Source organism: Bubalus kerabau, chromosome 9 (assembly GCF_029407905.1).
Source record: "Bubalus kerabau isolate K-KA32 ecotype Philippines breed swamp buffalo chromosome 9, PCC_UOA_SB_1v2, whole genome shotgun sequence".
Classification (NCBI taxonomy): Eukaryota; Metazoa; Chordata; class Mammalia; order Artiodactyla; family Bovidae; genus Bubalus; species Bubalus kerabau.
Window position 1 is genome coordinate 89,116,106 of NC_073632.1, and position 20,069 is coordinate 89,136,174.

General features: G+C 42.2%; 1 protein-coding gene and 1 long non-coding RNA gene across 5 annotated transcripts in view; one reads left to right on the plus strand and one right to left on the minus strand.

Moving 5' to 3' along the window:
- The window catches only part of PHACTR2 (phosphatase and actin regulator 2), a 291,343-nt gene that overhangs the window by 38,215 nt on the left and 233,059 nt on the right, over nucleotides 1-20,069 (plus strand). The window lies entirely within an intron of this gene.
- On the minus strand, nucleotides 6,915-20,051 carry LOC129620097 (uncharacterized). 3 transcript variants are annotated; one of them, XR_008698372.1, is made up of 4 exons: nucleotides 19,966-20,051; nucleotides 8,987-9,101; nucleotides 8,447-8,633; nucleotides 6,915-7,871 (listed from the first exon to the last, which is right to left on the minus strand). It is a non-coding gene; the product is annotated as an uncharacterized LOC129620097 (long non-coding RNA). The 3 variants fall into 3 exon arrangements; XR_008698370.1 differs by having other exon boundaries at nucleotides 6,915-8,633; XR_008698371.1 differs by lacking the exon at nucleotides 19,966-20,051 and adding an exon at nucleotides 18,669-19,360 and having other exon boundaries at nucleotides 6,915-8,633.

A 20,069-nucleotide genomic window follows, 5' to 3' on the forward strand; every position in this document is an offset into this window, starting at 1 on the left:
CATATGGGCATAGCAACACCTCTGTTTAGCTATGCTGTCAAAGTCTATTCTATGCCAGGCTCAGATCTGGATCTAGTTCTCCATATGTGTTTAAAGAATTGTGAATTTTGTTTACCATGCCACTTATATCACTGCATCACAAATTATCACAAATTTAGCAGCTAAAACAAGCCATAACTTCTCTGAATCAGAAGCATGAGACAGCTCAACTGGGATCTCTGTTTAGGGTCTTGCCAGACTGCAATCAGGGTGTCAGTGGGCTGTGTTCTCACCTGGAGGATTGACTGGGGCAGAGTCTACTTCTCAGCTCATTCACCTTGTTGACAGAATTCCTTTCCTGGGGCTGTATGACTGAGGACTCCAGGTTTTTGCTGACTGTTGATCAAAGGCTGCTCAGTGGGTTTCCTTAACCTGGTCGCTCACTGCCTTAACCCAGAGAGGAGGATCTCTTGCTCGGGTCTGCTGAAACAGTCTTATCTAACACCATATAACCACAGAGGGACACCCCACCCACTTTGCCACATTCTACTGGCTAATAAATCACAGGTCTGATTCATACCCAAGCACTGGGGGCGATTCAAAGGCATGGACATCAGGAGATGGGAAATCACCGTGGGTCACCTTAGGGTCTGCCCTCCACACTACCGTCAATGTTCATGTTTAAAGTTCAGGAGATCTTGTGGGTTCAGCCGCAGAACCACCACAATAAAGTTATATTGTGATAAAGTGAGTCACAGGAGTTTTTCAGTTTCCCATTGCACATAAAAGCTATGTTTACAGGACTTCTCTGGTGGCTCAGCGATAAAGAATCTGCCTGCCAGTGTAGGAGACACAGGTACGATTCCTGATCTGGGAAGATCCTACATGCTGTGGAGCAACTAAAGCCCATGCACCATAACTATTGAGCCTGTGCTCTAGCGCTCAGGAGCTGCAGTTACTGAGCTCATGTACCCTAGAGCCCGTGTCCTGCAACACGAGAAGCCCCTGCAATGAGAAGCCAGCACACGGCAGCAAAGAGTAGCCCCTGCTCGCCATAGCTACAGAAAAGCTCACATAACAACGAAGACCCAGCACAGCCAAAAATAAAAATAAATCCCTGGGTTGGGAAGATCCCCTGGAGAAGGGAATGGCTACCCACTCCAGTATTCTGGAGAATTCCATGCACAGAGGAGTCTGGCGGGCTACAGTCCATGGGGTCACAAAGAGTCAGGCTCGACTGAGCAACCAACACTTTCACTTTATGTTTACAATGCAGTGTATTAAGTGTGAGACTCCTGGGTCAGGAATTGCCCCACGCGGAGGAAATGGCAACCCTTCCAGTATTCTTGCCAGGAAAATTCCATGGACAGGGGAGCCTGGTGGCCTACAGTTCATGGGATCACAAAGAGTCAGATACAAATGAGCATCTGAGCATGCATGCATCACACTATTAAGTGTTCAATAGTATTATTATATATATATACATACATAAACCAGTTTACATGCCTTAATTTTAGAATACTTTATTGCTTAAAAAATGCTAACCATCATCAGAGCCTTCAATGAGTGTAGTGGTAACAGCAAAGATCACTGATCATAGATCATCATTACAAATATAGGAATAATGAAACACTTGAAATATCGCAAGAATCACCAAAATATGACCCAGAGTCATGTAGTGAGCAAATTCTTTTGGAAACATGGTATCGATACACTTGCTCAACTCAGAGTTGCCACAAACCTTCAATTTTATAAAACAAAACAAAGAAAAAAACAACACAATGTCTGTGAAGCACACTAAAGTGCTACGCAGTGAGATCTGCCTACATCGTCTTTTAGCTCCGTAAGTGGCTTTTATATCTCTCAACATATAAACTCCTATAAAATTCAGTTTTTAAAAATTATGTACATATTTTTTCACCTTAGGAAAGACATGTGTTTACTTGAAATTTCTTTTTATGATCATATGCATTTTCTTTTGGTTGAATCATTTATAAGTATTCATAATAAAATGATTCTTGAGGACATGTTTAAAATTTCGAATTATTTTTATGTTCTTTTAATGACATTAAAAAAAGCAACAGTTCCTAGAGTTGGTTGCATTGGAAATTTGATGTAAATATTTTTCAAACCGGGACCTCTTCAATAGCAATATTGAGAAGAGCCACGAACGATGAGGCCCTGTCTCCTACAGATATTGCATTTAAATTCTAAATCTAACAGCTGGACTTCCGCCATTTGTTTTTCGGTAATAGAATGGTGTTAACAAAAAAGCAAACTCCTTTCCCAAATGTAAAAAATAACGCTTTTAATAGGGACCTGTGAAATTTGGCTAGATTTTTCTTTATTTCTACAGAATGGCTAGATACAAAGGTCAGATTAGATTTCTCAATATTTACTTGGCTAGTTAATTCCAACAAAATATCCTTTTGTAACATAGTTTAGAGCTATAATTAGGTGAATAAATAAACAATCGTTGACAACTCTGAAAACATTTCCAACCAATAAATTATTTTCTTGCATACATTTTCTTATTTTTATGTTTGACTTTATATCTTCGAGTATTTTCCCCCATTTTAACTGTAGAGTATATGAATGTCGTAATTCCTAGCCACAGTTCAATAAGATGTCTTAGCCTTGTCATTTACAAAAAGTCTTAAAATATAAGTTGGTTAACTTACTCCTATCTTTACCTGTGATTTTTTAGAAAATTTTTTTTATATTTCGTGTGACATTTTATGGGAACCCAATCTTAATTTCCTAAGACACGTGGACATTTTATGGTGCAGAATAGTTCATATATAAACAATCCGTCCTTTATATTCTTAGTAATAAACTAGTTTCAAAACACCATCTTAAAAGATGGCATTCAGATAGATGGACTTGCAGAAAAATCTCTCCTTAGTTGATGTTTGAAGTTTAGCCACTAGATGGCATAATGGTTATACGGATCAGCAAAAGTTAGCCACAGAGGAGACTTATTTGCACTTAATAGCTTCTATTGAAAAGACAGATGTACCTGTAAATGCTGTTCTTTGAGTTTTCTCCTCTTGCAAAATACTATCGTCTTTGAGAACCAATATTAGATGAGTGACTTTTTGTTTTTAACAACTTAATGTTTATTTATCTTCCAATCTATTAAAACCGTTATTGGACTGTTTTGTTAAAATAAAAAGCCAGTCCCTCTTGGGGTAAATTGTTTTCAGAATACAATTGATTCTTAAGTACACTGCGTCTTTCTAAGTGGACATTTGTTTTCAATTTAGAAAAAGGAGTCTGTGTCCAGGCTGTGAACAATTGTTTAAAAAGTTTGTAGGAACTTTTAAAGGGTCCCTGTTTTCAGTTAATAGGGCATAATCACGTTTTTGGAATGAGATATGTCCGAGGAAGCCAATGCTCTGAGCTGAATTGGATCTCTTTTCCATCAGTGTCCAACACAGCTGATGTAGATGATAAGACCTGTCTATCCATAGGGCTTTTCTTTATGTTGGCCACACATATGGAGCGTCTCCAAACTTGGTGACTTCCCAGTAGATTGCTCTTTGTGTGATAAGATTTGCACCCCAAGCCTGATTCTCTTAATTACACCCAGAGTGTAACTAGTGAGGAAAGCCGCTGTATGAATGACACTGGGATCTCCTGATCTGGCTCTGAAAGGGTGCCCCTTCTCCCACATTTTCTGGATTACATATGTTACAAGTCACAGGGTAATTTTGTATTCCTGTAAATGAAAGCTTGCTGAGTTCCGTTCATTCAAAAAGGAGCTGTTTTGAAAGCAAAAATGTTTAACAGACTTTATGTCTATGAACTTTTAGAAGAGTATTCGTTATTACCTAAAGCCCTGCCAGTGAGAAGTTTATTTCTATTATTCAGCTTTTCGGTTTTAAAACATAAGTTGAAACAGGTAACATTCATTCTTTTTAAAGTTAGCAGCCTAAAATTCTTCACAGAGGGCCAGATTTTCTACCACAGGTTATGTTGTAGATAAACTATACTTCAAACTCAGTGATACATGTGCATACATATAGAGACACACAAAACAAAAAGCTTTGATATGTACTTATATCCTTTAATTTTGTTAAAATACACTTTTCAGAGTTTGCAATTAAACTTTAAGTGAACTTTTTTGTGAGAAGTTGAGTGGCATGTAACAAAAAAAATTTTTGTTTTCAAAGTCATACTTTAAGTCCACAAAGAATTTTGTTAATGGTGGATCTTCTGGTAAAAGGAAGACTCAATCCATGAATCATTTTACTTTACTTATATGCAAAACCTTATACTAGGCAACATTAAAGAGTTCATGCATGCTCAGTCATGTCTGATTATTTGCAGTCCCATGGACTGTAGCCTGTTAGGCTTCTCTGTCCATGGAATTTTCCAGGCAGGAATATTGGAGTGGGTTGCCATTTCTTACTCCAGGGGATCTAAGATGTAAAATAGTAAACAATTGCTCTTATTCCTGCCCCTATGAATTCATAGTCAAGGGCCTCAGCATTTTAAGATAATTTATTGCATGATGTAGGAAAATTTAATTGTGATCACAAATAATATAAAAGATGGGGAAAGACTTTAGGGGCTGAAGGAGTTAGGAAAGGATTTGGGAGAAGGGAAAATTTTCATGTTAATATTTAACCATCAATATGTTAAAGGTTATATAAGATTTTTTTTTTTAAAGTGTCAAAAATCCCAACCAGAAGAAATGGGATGGACAGAGGCATTAAGAGGAGAGAGCTCTAGGTGAATTTTCAGTTCAGCTGGAATCACAGGTTAGAATGGGAGATGAAACAGAATGTATACATTGAAATCCTACTGGGCAAGGCTTTGAACCCAGGCAATGACTTGGAGTTACAGCCTCTAATAAGTAGGGAGCAGTTGAAAATGTTTGGGTACCACAGTGATATCCTGAAAGTCTTCATGTAAAGAGATGAATCTGGTAATTATATAATAGGTGGAGGGGAAGTGAGAGAAGAGAGATTCAGGGGAGCCCTGAAATACCTATTTAAGTAGCTTAAATACGAAATGAATGAGTGAGTGAAAGTCTCTCAGTCGTGTCTGACTCTTTGTGACTCCATGGACTGTAGCCCGCCAGGCTCTTCTGTCCATGGGGATTCTCCAGACAAGAACACCGGAGTGGGTAGCCATTCCCTTCTCCAGGGTATCTTCCTGACCCAGGGATCAAACCTGGGTCTCCCACATTGCAGGTGAATTCTTTACCATCTGAGCCAGAAATAGAACCTCAGCAAAGGCTTAAGGAGTGCAGGTAGTAATAAGGGATACTTGGGAGGTTTAGCGGGAATCTGGGTACAGATATAATGTTATACTGTGCAGGTAAATTCTGATTATTTATCTTTTTACATTAATTTAATCTGGTCCAAGACACCCCATCCCTCATTGATTTGGCAACACCGGGGAGATTGCCTTGGTCAACTGCTTGCCCGGGCCACTGCCCCTCCTGTGGGTCAGTCGAGGGAGAAGCCTTATTCTCTGCTCCTTCTGCTCACAATCACTGTTGTTCCTTCACTGGTCATTGCATGTGGGATGGGGGGCCCTGTGGCTGCTGGAGATGTGCCCCAAGACTTGCCTTCCCCAGGGGAGGGAAATCCTAGCCAGCTTTACCCCTTCCCCTCTTCAATGCAAAGCAGCATTCTCTATCCCCCCACTTCTTGGATCATCTAATGTAATTCAACTCTTATTGGCCCTTGACTTTCTTTGGGGAGGCAAGGGAGCCCAGAACTCCAGAGAACAAATTGGCTTTTCCCTGTATGAAGGGTTGAGCAGGGTAGCAATGTAAGGATGTGTAGGCCGTTCATTGCATGAGAGCATTGGCCCTGGGGGAGAGAGTGTCCTGAAATCCAGCCTGTACACTGCTTGCCAAGCTAGGAAGCTGCCAAGAAGAAAAGGTTTTTGTACTCTCACAGTTGTGTGTGCTCATTTGTGACTCCATGGACTATAGCCTGCCAAGCTCCTCTGTCCATGGAACTTTCCAGGTCAGAATACTAGAGAGGGTTATCACTTCCTTCCCTAGGGGATCGTCCTGATCCAGGGATCGAACCTGAGTCTCTTGGATCTCCTGCACTGCCAGGCGAGTTCTTTACCACTGTGCCCCCTGGGAAGATGCCAAGAAGAAAAGAGACCCGCTTTAAAAATTTTTGCATGAGGGGGCGTTATTGGCTAGCAGATGACCTGGTTGAAGGAAGGAGAATATTTTCATTTGGCAGGAGGCTGTCTTTAGTAGAAAGCAACATCAACAACAATTCAGGGAATTCCCCAGCAGTCCAGTGGTTAAGACTTCACGCTTCTACTGCAGGGAGCATGGATTCCATCCCTGGTTGGGGAACTAAGATCTCTCATGCCACGTGGCATGGCCAAAAAGGAAAAAAACAATATACCAATACTACGACATGCTCCTCTCTTGTCTTTGCTCTGAGGCTGCAGAGTGTCTGCTGGAGCCCCTGGGCCCTGATTCTACTGGGCGCCCACCAGGGAACTGCGTGCTGCAGCTCTCTTGTCTCCTGAAGTATTTTTAAAGCAAATTCTTATAACTCCCTGAAAAGTAGTCGTGTGGACTTAGGAACTGTCCTTAAGAGGCTGATATGGGCCTCTTCATTTAATGGTATAGCTGAGAGAATTCTTTTCATTGAAAAAAATAAATGTGTGGGAATTCCCTGGTGGTCCGGTGGTTAAGACTCCATGCTTCCACTGCAGGGGGCTCAGGGTTCCATCCCTGGTGGGGAACTGAGATGCTGCCTGAACAAAACAGCCTAAACAAAACACGAAAACCAACAACGCAGCCACAGCACCCATTTCAGCAAATGACCATCATGTGTATAGTTTCAAACTAGATTTTCATCTCTAAGATTTAAGACGAATGACATGGCAGTGCCAACCCGCACCAAAGAAACACACTATCTCCAAAAACTCTTTGAATATCCATTCCTGATACTTTTATTCACCAAATTATTATGAAGAGTCTTTCATGTTCAAAGAATGGTGGTGGGAACTGTGGGCACAACAATGAGCCAGAGCAGCGTGGCTCCTGTCTTCACTTAGGTTCTACTCTTAAAGGAGGCGTGTAGACACGTGTGATGAGAAGGCGGGAGGAGCCCACACAGCAGGCGAGATCTTGGAGGAGGAGCTTGTTTGTGGGGGACAGACTAGGACCTGGGAGCAGGAGAAGGAAAAGGGCCTCTCCCACAGGTGATGGAATGTTCCCAGGCTGGGAGATGCACCTTTCCCACTGCCACAAGGGCAGGAAGGCTGAGTGGGTGTGTGTATTCCTCATCTGTTGCTGTGTGACAACAAATTACCCCAAGATGTAGCTGCCTCAAACAATGCGGTGATTATGTCTGTGGTCAGGAATCCAGGCATCTTAGCTGAGTCTTCTGACTCAGAGAGTCTCTGAAATTGCAATCGAGGTATGTACCAGGACTGTAGCATCTCCACCCTCAACTCATAAAGGATCCGTTTTCAAGCTGGCTCACCAGGCTGTTGGCAGGGTTTTGGCCTTGGTGAGCCATTGGACTGAGGATCCCAGTTCCTGGGTGGTCGCTGGCTGGAGCTCCGCCCCTCAGATTCCTGCCCCATTGGCCTCTACACCGGGCAGCTTGAAACATGGCAGAGTGAACCCGAGAGAAAGCGAGAGAGGGCCAGCAAGGTGAAGGTCACTGTCTTTGTTATCACCCTCAGAAGTGATATATCCAGTCACTTACGCTGAACTCTGTTTGTTACAATGGAGTCATTTGGCCCAGCCCTCACTCAAAGGAAGGTGACTGTACAGGAGTGTGAAGCCTGGGAAGCGGGACCATTACAAGGCTGCCTGCCTGCCACAGTGGCGTAAGGTAGAAATTTGGTGGCAGGAAGGCTGAGGAGTTCTCTGATGGCGTCCATTTCTCCTGTGAAGTAGGAGGACAATTCTTTTGTTAAGGGCTGTGGAGAGAGTCACGGTTTCCTGGAGAAGCTTTGCAATGATGGTTGTCTATCGTGGCAGACAGAATGAACTATGGAGACCTAAAAGCATTGCTGAGCAGTTTAGATACAGAGACAGAACTTGAATATAAGAGCCACCATATACATAGTTTATGTGGATTTTAGCATAAGCTCAAGGGGAAAGTATGAAAAAGTCAGACTGTTGCATTTCTCTGAGTTTGTTGTTGTTGTTCAGGCAGGTGCCCCTGAAATGTGTTTGGGCAAAGTGGGTGGACTGAGAGTGTAAAATATGGACTCTAGGATGTAAACAGGACAGGAAGGAAAGGGAATACTGGAGGAAATGTCAAGGAAGTAACTGAATGAGAGAACTGGAAATATAAGAGATCATGGTTCAAGAGGAATGTGATGGAATTCACATTTGTAAAGGTGGTGTCACTGACGTGGTGGAAAAGGCCGTAGTAGGTGACTGAAAGAAGGTGAAAGTAAAGATCATTAAAAGTGAGAAATTTAAGGAGGCTGAGATGTTGGATGGGTCACCCACATCCGTGCTGACAGGGCCCAGGATGATGAGACGGCTTGGAGTGGAGACAGAACCGGTGAGCAGGATGCCAGCAACTCTGGAGCATGGGGCAGAGGGTGGTGACAGGAGGTCTAGAGGTGATGGATGGGACCACTTCTGGCAACATGGCAGATGAGATAACCCTGAATACTCTTCCATTGCAGAACACCTACAAATCAGGGAGTCAGAATGAGATGGTTGATTGGTTGGTTTTAGTCACTAAGTCGTGTCCGACTCTTGAGACCCCATGGATTGTAGCCCCCCCAGGCACCTGTGTCCATGGGATTTCCCAGGCAAGAATACTTGAGTGGGTTGCCATTCCCTTCCCCAGGGGATCTTCCCCCAGAGATCAAACCCAGGTCTCCTGTATTGCAGGCAGATTCTTTACTATCTGAGCCACCAGGGAAGCCCAGAATGAGATACATCCCTCTAAATGTCAAGATGAAATTTCAAAACTATGGAGCCAAAGCCAGAGGGAGTTGGACAACACCATGATAAACAGGCACTCAAGCCACTGCTGACCTCAGGGCTTTGGTTAGCATCTGCAGGCTTTGGGGGAATCTCTCTGGTCTCCAGGTGGACAGGGGTGAGGTCATCTGGTGTCCTACTACTGACTGAGTTGATGTCTCTCATTGACCTGGAAAGTAAGGGTGGAGTGTGAAGATGAATGTAACAAGCCTTTCTCCCCTCATCTGCTGGACCACCGAGACCCCTTTAAATTAATACAGTTTATCTAGACAATTAGACACAGGGATGGCAAGGCAGTCTCCTGGGAACTGGCACCTGAGCCTTGGGTTTTAATGCCTAGGTGTATCACATAGATCCTAAACAAAGAGTTTTACCCTTAGTAGGAGGGAAAGTTAGAGGGAAAAAATTGTCATTAAAAGGAATAAGGAGGGCTTCCCTTGTGGTTAAGACTCTGAGATTCCATTGCAGGAGGCAAGGGTTTGATCCCTGTTTGGGGAAGATCTCTCATGCCCGTACAGTGTGGCCAAAATAAATTTTTAAAAAGTATATGTGTGTGTGTGTGTGTGTGTGTGTGTGTATATATATATATACTTAAAAGTGGATAAAGAAACTTAACAGTGGCTTCCCAGGTGGCTCAGTGGTAAAGAATCCATCTGCCAATGCAGGAGACACGACTTTGATCCCTGGGTCAGGAAGTCCCCTAGAGGAAATGGCAACCCACTGCAGTATTCTTGCCTGGAAAATCCCATGGACAGAGGAGCCTGGTGGGCTGCAGTCCATGGGGCTACAAAGAGCTGGACATGACTGAGTGACTGAGCACACAAGGAAATTTACCTGTTTCCTCTTAGGCTGTGGACAGAAAAAGACCACCTGTAAAATTTTATAACCATAGTCCCATCCTCGTGTAAGTTGGGCCTAGAATTTATGCCACTTATTTAGGCAAACAAATAAATTTGTTCCAGATTGGAACCCCACTGGGGTACTGGCACAATCCAGAGCAAACTCTTTCTGGAAGTGGAACCTCAGTCCAAGCTTACACCATTCCCGTGATTCTGAGCTGACCGTGCACTCACAAACCACAGTAACAACACGCTAAGAAATGAGCCACAAAGAGAGGGAGACAGAAAGAATATAATATGACATAAAATTAGATTTCTAATTATCAGATACAAACAGTAGATACCAGCAGGGGCAGAGAAAGCTGGTAATTTGATGCCGTGGCAGGTAACTGGAACACAATTTGGCTGTTTACTGAAAAACCTCAAGAACATTCATTATCTTCTATTTAACAACTTGATTCCTTGCAAGTTTTTACCAAAGAAGGATCAGATATGGATGTATGATGATATTATCATAGTGTTACTTATAATAGTAAAAAAAAAAACTTGGATATCCTTCATATTCAAGAATAGGATAACAAGTAAGTAAATGATAGAAATTATAGGGTATTATTCATATTCGTCAACAGTTTTAGTGACATGAGTATGTGCTTACAATATAACATTTAGAAATAAAAGCAAAATCAAAAAATGCCTGCCAAATATGGCAGGGTTCAGCTCTCTAAATTATTTAGCTAAATAAAAATATTTTACACTGTTTAAATAGGTATTTGATGTATTTAGCAGTGGCAGAAAGGGCATAGGAAAATGATTAGCCTTGCCAGAATTTGTTGAAGGATTCAGCTGTATTAAAAGAGAAAAGTCTACAAAGAATTTAAGTATAAAAATACTGGTTTGTTCGCATAGACTAATTTCTAACCCTGATGCACTTAAAACATGCAGTCAGAATTCACACACTTGAATTAGAAACACTGTACTGAATCTTTCTATTTTGAGTATGAAACTCAGAGAACTTGGGAGTTAGTAAATTTCTGTTCCTGTCTTTGAATGTAATTTTGTATCGTCTATTTACCCCATAAGAGCCAAAATATGGGCCACTTAGTTACCAATGATTTCACCATGACTCATAGTAGCAATAGAGAACATTCCTTTGCAGTCCTTCTGTCTCTAGGAGTCCAGAAAATTGAATATTTTTTTATTAAACAGTGATTGAGCTAGTGAAAGCACTTGTCATATCACATAAAGGTGGATTACAGAAATGCCTGCTAGCAGCTATCTTCAGATTGTATCTGCACAGAACGACCTGTAAAGAAAACGCAACCCTTTCTCACTTTTGAGATTGGTAGAACATTGGTTTACACTCTCAGAGATTATCCTAAAGTTGCCAAGTGATGAAATGCTATGTTTGCACTTTGCTTAATCACAGAAGGAGGGAATTTGGCAAGAACTTATGAAAAGAGGTCTGTAGAATACAAGCACTATGGAACTGGCGATAACACAGCTATGAGGCACCTCTTTCTTCACTGGAAGGCAGTGAGTCCTACCTAAGGTGGACAGGAGTAGATTCAAATCTGTGTGGTGGTACAACTTGATTCATTCATTCAACAGATGTTGATTTTTTAAAAATTTTTGATTTAATTTTGTTTTTTAATTAATTTTTATTGGAGTAGAGTTGATTTACAATATTCTGTGCTGTACAGCAAAGTGGATCGCTTACACATATATAAATAATCCACTCTTTCTTAGATTCTTTTCCCATATAGGTCATTACAGAGTATGGAGTAGCTGTTATAAGCAGGTTCTTGTTAGTTATCTATGTTATATATAGTGGTGTGTATATGTCAATTCCAATCTCCCAATTTATTCATCCCCCTTTCCGTGGTAACCATAAGTTTGTTTTTTACATCCATGACTCTATTTCTGTTTTGTAACTTCATATGCACCATTTTTTTTTAAGATTCCACATATAAGCAATATCATATGATGTTTGTCTTTGTATGACTTACTCAGAATGACAATCTCTAGGTCCATCCATGTTGCCTCAAATGGCATTATTTCCCTTTTTGTTGTGGCTGGGTAATATTCCATTGTATGACATCTTTATCTAGTCCTCTATTGATGGACACTTAGGTTGCCTCCATGTCCTGGCTGTTGTAAGGAATGCTGTAGTGAACTTTGGAGTACATATATCTTTTGAAATTATGATTTTCTCCAGATATATGTCCAGGACTAGGATTGCTGGTTCAAGTGTTGATTGAATTAGAAACTTAATACTTTTCAAACACTGCTAAAGGTTATGGATACACATTTTTAAAAGACATGATTCCTGACCTCAAGGAGATTTTCATGTGGATCAAATAAGCCAAAGAGACTGGCAGGATATAAAAGACATATTTTTACTGTGGCGCTTAGTGGGGCACAGTGAGCATCGTCGTTACGTGTGAGCTTTGTCATCCAGTTGCCTCTCTTCAAATACCAACTGAACTGTACTCCATACTAGTCGTGTAATCCTAGGTAAGTTGGTACATCTTTCTGACTCAATTTTCTCATCTGTAGAATGGGTCTAATAATAGTACCTTCATTACAGAGTTGTTGTGAGGGTTATAAGTTTAGCTCACTACTGGGCACTTAGGAACTATCCTAAAATGTTAGCTTCTGTTTTTAGTAGTTTAGTCAAACCTGGGGTGAGGGGTTGAGGATATTTTGTAAGCAGTTTTTCCTTCACGGAAAAAAGATAGCAGTCATGAAAATCTAAGCACCTCTCATTCCAAGCAAAGCAACCCCATTCTTTGGTATTAACGGGCTCCTTGGAGAAGGGTGGGTTGTCTTTTCTTTCTGAGAGTGACTCTGTACCATCAGTTATATATTCAGACATGGTTATGGATCTTTTTGGATGTTTTTCTCATGCAAATTTTTATTTTGATCATGGATCATTCTGTGGACTGAATGTTCCATAGCAGCATCCAGCCTATAGGCCTGTCAGTGGCTTCTGACAGCAAGGCCCATCTTAAGGGAACAGCTGTTGGCAGAGTCAGGCTTTCTGGACCCTGTGTATGCTCTAGGGGTGGTTCAGGATGAGAGTTGAAGTTTATCATTCATCCTCAACTTGTTATTATCATCCTCAACTTGTTTATTTGGAAAAGGAATTTCACTTAGAAGGTTTGATTTTTTGAATTGCAGGAATTTCCCTAGACCCAGTTTACCTAAGAATTTATAGGAGGGATGAAGTGAAGTGAAGTGGCTCAGTCGTGTCCAACTCTTTGTGACCCCGTGGACTGCAGGCCACCAGACTCCTGCGTCCATGGGATTTCCTAGGCAAGAATACTGGAGTGCATTGCCATTTCCTTCTCCAGAGGATCTTCCTGACCCAGGGATTGAACCCGGGTCTCCTGCATTGCAGGCAGACGCTTTAACCTCTGAGCCACGAGAGAAGCCCAAAGGAGAGATGGGCTTCCTCAAACAGCTTGATGAGTCTACGGCTCTTATTATTCCTTAACCTGATGTCCCACTCCCCTAGTGCCAGCTTTGCAACAGCGCCATCACACCTACTCGCAGCTCCTACTTTGTTTGGGAAACAGACTGTTGTCTTCTCTCTTCCTTTCCATGTAACAGTGATTGTGGCCAGGAGCCCAGCACTGCAATAGCTGTGAGATAGAAAGTAAAGCGGGCTTCCCAGGTGGCACCAGTGGTAAAGAACCTGCCTGCCAATGCAGGAGACATAGGAGATGTGGGCATGCAACCCACTCCAGTATTCTTGACTGGAGAATCCCATGGACAGAGGAGCCTGGCAGGCTGCAGTCCATAGCGTGGCAAAGAGTCAGACGTGACTGAAGAGACTTAGCACACATGCAGAGAGTAAAGTAGTTAAACCCTGCCCTTGCTAGCAAGAAATTTATTATCTGCTGGCCTATCACAAGCACCTGGAACCTAGCAATGTTTGTGGATGGAGATTGATGGTTGTTACAAAAGAATCGTATCTGTAGTGTTCAGTCTGGCATATGACACCATAGGAATGTCATATAGAAGAAAATTAATTTAGAAGATGCAAATTAGAATCCTGAAATCTGAAATTGTGTTCCATGAGGATCAGTTGAAGAAATAGAAGACATGGAGGCTAGAGAAGATCCTTTGGGGGAGACTGTTGAATTGTTCCTGGTGCCAACCAGGTGTGCACAGTTGGACTCAGCCCAGTTGTCTGTGCCACGGCAATGTGGTGGGGGAACGAGGGGCTGGGGGTGAGGTGGGAGGCATGCACATTATACTGAAGTTTCGGGCAGTTCAGCGGGCTGACAGCACACAGCTTCCAGAGGTTATGACCACAACCACAGAGCGTGGTTCTGCTTCACAGTTAACATTGTCGGAAGGATGGAAGGTCGGAGGAGGTGGCTGTGGTTCAGAGCAGTTTGGCACAGCCTGACAGTGGGAAATCTTGGAGGAGGAGAGCTAATTGGCCGGCAGGGAGACAGGCAGCTTCAGGGAGTCGTCTGACAGTGCGTGCCATCTGTAAATCCATTCCTGTATCACACTGTAAAGAGTATCCTGGGTGCCAGGCATGGTGCCAAGGTAGAGAGGCAGCACTGAATCAGTAGCACATAGTCTGTAACTGTCCCTCCCCCATTCCCTTCCATCCTGGTAACCTTACTTTTGTTCTCTAAGTCTGTGAGTCTGTTTCTGGTTTGTAAATAAGTTCATTTGTATCTTTTTTTTTTTTTTGGATTCCGCATATAACTAACTTCACTCAGTAGTTAAGAGGTTTGGGAATGTCATGTACACACTGCTATATTTAAAATGGATAACCAGTAAGGACCTATTGAATAGCACAGGGAACTCATCTCAATATTCTGTAACAATCTAATTGGGAAAAGATTGAGAAAGAATAGATACATGTATGTGTATAGCTGAATCACTTTGTTGTACACCTGAAACTAACACAACATGTTAAATCAAGTATACTCAGATATAAAATAAAAAGTAAAAAAAAAAAAATAATCCTGTGATAAACCATAATGGAGGAGAATATGAAAAAGTATGTATAAGTGCTGAATCACTTCATGGTACAGTAGAAATTAACACCTTTTAGTTCTCACTTGAGTGAATCCCAGAAGTCCTTATTTGAGTGAATTCTGGCTACTCTAAGTCTTTCTCTGGGTTTGATGCCTACCATCTATTATAGTAGCCCAGGTATTTTTAAATCAATTGACCAATTAATGATTATTTTGCGTGTAACATGTGCTAAGTACACACGCTTCTAGACTCAGATTCAAAACCATTGGGTGGAGAACTAGCAAAATGGAATTACCAGCTCTGGAAATTACAGTAATAAGGATATAATTAAGAAAGAGGTTTGGCCTCAAGACCAACTATTAGAACTTGTGTTCAGATGGATCGGCTTTTGGGATCACAGCAGTTAAGTGATGATTGCTGGGACCAGAAAATTCAAGATACGAAGAGAGATGAATGGAAAAGTGACTTGATGTTGAATCTCAGGGTGCTGGATGAGGCATCCAGATCCCTCTCTTGTACAACAAAAGTTGGTCCCAGCAACGACTTAAAGGGAAGATCAAGTCCTGAGTTTTGAAGGGAAAAGGGTAAAGAATGGAATAAGCATTCCATTCTGACACAAGTGAAGCATCATGTGACCTCTAGTTATGGCACCAAAACCTGCTGGCTTTACTTGATGATATTCCCCGGAGACACTAAGGCAGCATTTCATCCATCCTGGAAGGACTTAAGAGGTTCAAACGATGTATAGGGCTTGATGCAATTATTCAACAAACCTTGGCCAATCTCTACCTCTCAATGTAAGAAATAAACAAATGTGCACTGCTCACCCAGAGACTGTCAGACTCTAGCTGATCATATCCACCACGGCTCCCTGGGAGGGGTGAGTCCAGGGTGAGAGGGAGCAGCTGAGCTGGGGGGAGGAGTTTCTTTCTTTGGGACCAGAGTAATGGACGGGTGATAAAGACTAGGACCCCAGCCCCAAGGGAGAGAAGAATGTACGACTGACAGGATGCCGTGGAAAGGAAGATGCTGGCTTTCTCCTCTAAACATCAAAAGCCTAATTTGTCTGGTCCACATGAAGGAAGCTCAGCTCTCTAGGCTTGGCTGTCATAACTCTAGTAGGGGAAACACATGAGTGTCTAATCAGCAATTAAGGCAGGGTAGATGGGCAGGACCAGGCTCCCATGTTCGACCCGGGAACCAAGGGAAACCGGTGGAAGAATCTTAATGGGCTGCAGGGACTGAGAGTGGGGCTCAGCTGGGTAGAACTGCATCTGCACTCAGATACAGGCAGAGCCTTGTGACCGGAAATGGACAGGGGTTGGGGGCTGGGGGGGGACTTTGGAAGCTCGGCTAAGTGGTCCTTGTCAGGAAGCTGGTCTGTCTGTTGGAGCTGGATTCCAGCCAGTAAGAAGGGATTGGAAGCTGACTTTCAAGTCAGGGTGAGAATGATTTAGCCCAGGCAAAAGTCTCTGTTGAAAGTAGAAACTGAGATACCAGATAGGAAAAAGACAATGCATGGGAAAGAGGGAACTAGGTTCACTGCTGACCTCGGGCTTAGGGAGGGCGGGATTGGATTCAGAATCAGAGTCCTTAGAGCCCCTACCAAGCAGCATACTCCAGGGGTGCCCTGAAGCTCAGGGGGCAGTGCAGAGGCTGAAGGCATTGTCTTGGGAATGCTGGAATCTGAAGAAAACCAGCCAGGACTAGAAAGCAAGCTTCGTGAGGACAGTCTTTCCTGATTGTCACCAGGCTTGACACCTCATAGATGCTCAACAAATGATTGTGGGTGAATGTGAGTGACTCTGGCCCAAACCCCTCAAAATGATGTGGAAGAATGAGGCTTCTTATGTAATTTGATGCAAGGTAGCTATGGCCAGGGAACCAATGTCCAGTATATTTGATGAGCCCAAAAGCAGGGCATTAAGCTGGGACTGCTAGCACTTCCGGAGAAGGCGATGGCACCCTTCTCCAGTACTCTTGCATGGAAAAATCCCATGGACAGAGGAGCCTGGTAGGCTGCAGTCCATGGTGTCGCTAAGTTGAACACGACTGAGCAACTTCACTTTTTTCACTTTTCACTTTCATGCATTGGAGAAGGAAATGGCAACCCACTCCAGTGTTCTTGCCTGGAGAATCCCAGGGACGGGGGAGCCTGGTGGGCTGCCCTCTATGGGGTCACACAGAGTCGGACACGACTGAAGCGACTTAGCAGCAGCTAGCACTTCATGGAAAGGACAGATTATTTTTTTTTGTTAGAACATAAACCTTGGAAACCCATTTATCATATGCTTGGATGAGAACTGTGCCTTCTGTATTGTACAGAGTGGAAAAGAAGTTCTTATTTTGGGTAATTTTAAGGGCATAAAATAGCTCAGAGGAACCACAGTTTGTCTAATTGTGAGACCTGCCATGGGTCCATTGTACTTCTTTAGCTCAAACATGGTGGTAGTTTAGTTGCTTAGTCATGTCTGACTGTTTGTGACCCCCATGGACTGTGCTCTGCCAGGATCCTCTGTCCATGGGATTTCCCAGGCAAGAATACTGGAGTGGGTTGCCATGCCCTCCTCCAGGGGATCTTCCCAACCTAGGAATCGAACCCAGGTCTCCTGCATTGCAGACAGGTTCTTTACCAACTGAGCTACCAGGGAAGTCTTTAGCTGAAACGTATCTTCCTCCCAAACTCTGAAAGGATGCCCGTATTTAATGGTGTTTAGCACCATTACTACAATATTAAAGATTGTCTAAACCATCAGTTGAGATTTTTTTATTGTTGAGTCTTTTTTTTTCTCCTGATGGTAATTAGCTAGCAGGTTCAGCTAATTACTGCTCCTGGTTTGTGAAATCCACATCAATTGCATGAAGGCAGGTAATCATCTATTTGCCATGGTAGAAAGACATGATAATAATTATTAATTTGAAATCAAATTACTTATCTGCAAGTGTAAAAAAAGGAGAGCTGTAGCTAAGACTCAGTACTGTTCTATGGTGTTTTAATTTTTAACTTGTTTTTCTAAGAACCCATCACATTAATTTTTGACAATAAAATGTGATACAGACATAAGAGAAACATTTATAGACTATTTATGCCAAATCATATAGATAAGCCCATAAATTATTTCTACTTGTGGAATCAAAGGCATATATTAAATTACTTAACATTATCCAAATTTTTACACTAAAAATACAATCTGATGTTATTAACTCATCTCTCACTGTTTATGGCAGTGATCTACAACAGGCTAATTTACCGAAAGCTTGTTAACAACTCATGCAAGATTAAAAGATTAAGTCCGGAGATGAGGAAAAAGCTGGGAGAGTTTTTCATAGACATATTCAGCAAACTAATGCAATACTTGAAAGCAAGAAAATTGTCTATTTTGAAATTGAGAAATACTATTCTTTCATCCATCTCATAGAACTTTACCTGAAGGGATATTTAGAGTAAAAAATTAGCTAATACTCAGCACAAATTCTAAACACTGCTGGCCTGTGAAGGATCTTCCAAAGCCTTTTATACTTAAGGTCATTGATCTTGTAAGTACAGATAGAATTACAGGATCTCAATTTAGAAGGGTTCTGGCATTGACAAATGTGGGGAGATTTCCCTAGTTATAAATTGGTACTTTAATATTAACTCACTGCATTGTCAATAGGAATATGTGTATCTATAAGTACTAGAAATACACTTCCTTGTCTCAATTCTTCTGTAGCCTTCAAACTTTTAAAAACTATCTTATTTTTTAGAAGATGCAACCTTCCCCCCCCCCCAAAATTTTATGGAAATTCTACATGTAAGATTGATAAAAATAGAGCAAAGTTGATTTTTTTTTTTTTTTTTTGGCCTTGCCATGCAGCTTGAGGGATCTTAGCTTCCTGACCAGGAATCAAACCTGTACTTCCTGCAGTGGGTGCGGAGTCCACATACGTGACCACCAGGGAGTCCCCAGAGTTACTTTGATGAAAACAGCTGAGCTTTCTTGGTGGCAACTGGAGTGGGTAGGAGAGAGGAGCTCTGGATGGTAGCCTCTGAGACAACAACCCCTCTCCCGAAGAATATCCCAGGGTCTTCAGCACAGCAGAGTTTGAAAACCACTGACTTATACTCGATATCCCAAATGTCAGTTCTCAGAGTAAGACTTTCCCAGAATCAACCCAAAGAAAGCCGAAGGAAGGAAATAATAAAGGTAAATATGAGAATTCATGAAACAGAAACAAATATACAAGCATCAATAAAACCAAAGGTTCACTCTGTGAAGAGACTAATAGAAATGACATACCTGGGAATATCCATGAGTGAGAGAAGAAATACCCAATAAACAGTAGTAGAAATGAAAAAGAATATATCTATGGAGGTTGCACAGATTAAAAGGTAGCAAGAGGATGGAATAAACAGTTTGATTTCTATAACCTTGAAAATGGGCTTTCCAGGTGGTAGAGTGGTTAAGAATCTGCCTGCCCACGCAGGAGACACATGAGAAATGGGTTCGATCCCGGGGTCACGAAGATCCCTTGGAGTAGAAAATGGCAACCCACTCCAGTATTCTTGCCTGGAAAATTCCATAGACAGGAGAGCCTGGCAAGCTACGGTCCATGGGGTCACAGAGAGTTGGACGTGCCAAGTTGCTTCAGTCATGTCCAACTCTTTGCAGCCCTGTGGACCATGGCCGACCAGGCTGCTCTGTCTATGGGATTTTTCCAGGCAAGAATATTGGAGTGGGCTGCCATTTCCTCCTTCAGGGGATCTTCCTGACTGACCCAGGGATCAAACCCACATCTCTTACATCTCCAGCATTGGCAGGCAGGTTCTTTACCACTAGCGCCACCTGGAAATCCCAAAGAGTTGGACATGACTGAGCAAATGAACACACATCCTTAAAAATAGGTGAAACATACATTTAACTTGCCAAAACTGGCTCAAGAAAAACTAGAAAATTGAAAAGTCCTGAAACTATTAACTAATTTAAATCAGTGATCAAAATGTTTCACTGGACCCAAAAGCTTTTAACTAGTGAGTTCAACTCAACTTTCAAGGAACAAGTCATTCTAATTGTATGTCTGGTAAGGCTGCTGTAACAAAACACCGTAGACCAGGTGTCTTAAACAGAAATCTATCTCCTCACAAGTCTGGAAGCTAGAAGACCAAGATAAAGGTGTGAGCAGAATTGATGTCTTCTAAGGCCTCTCAACCTTGGCTTGCAGATGGCTTCCTTCTTGCTGTGTCCTTACAAGACATTTTCTCTCTATGTGTGAACATCCCTGGTGTCTCTTTATGTCCAAATCTCCTCTTCTTA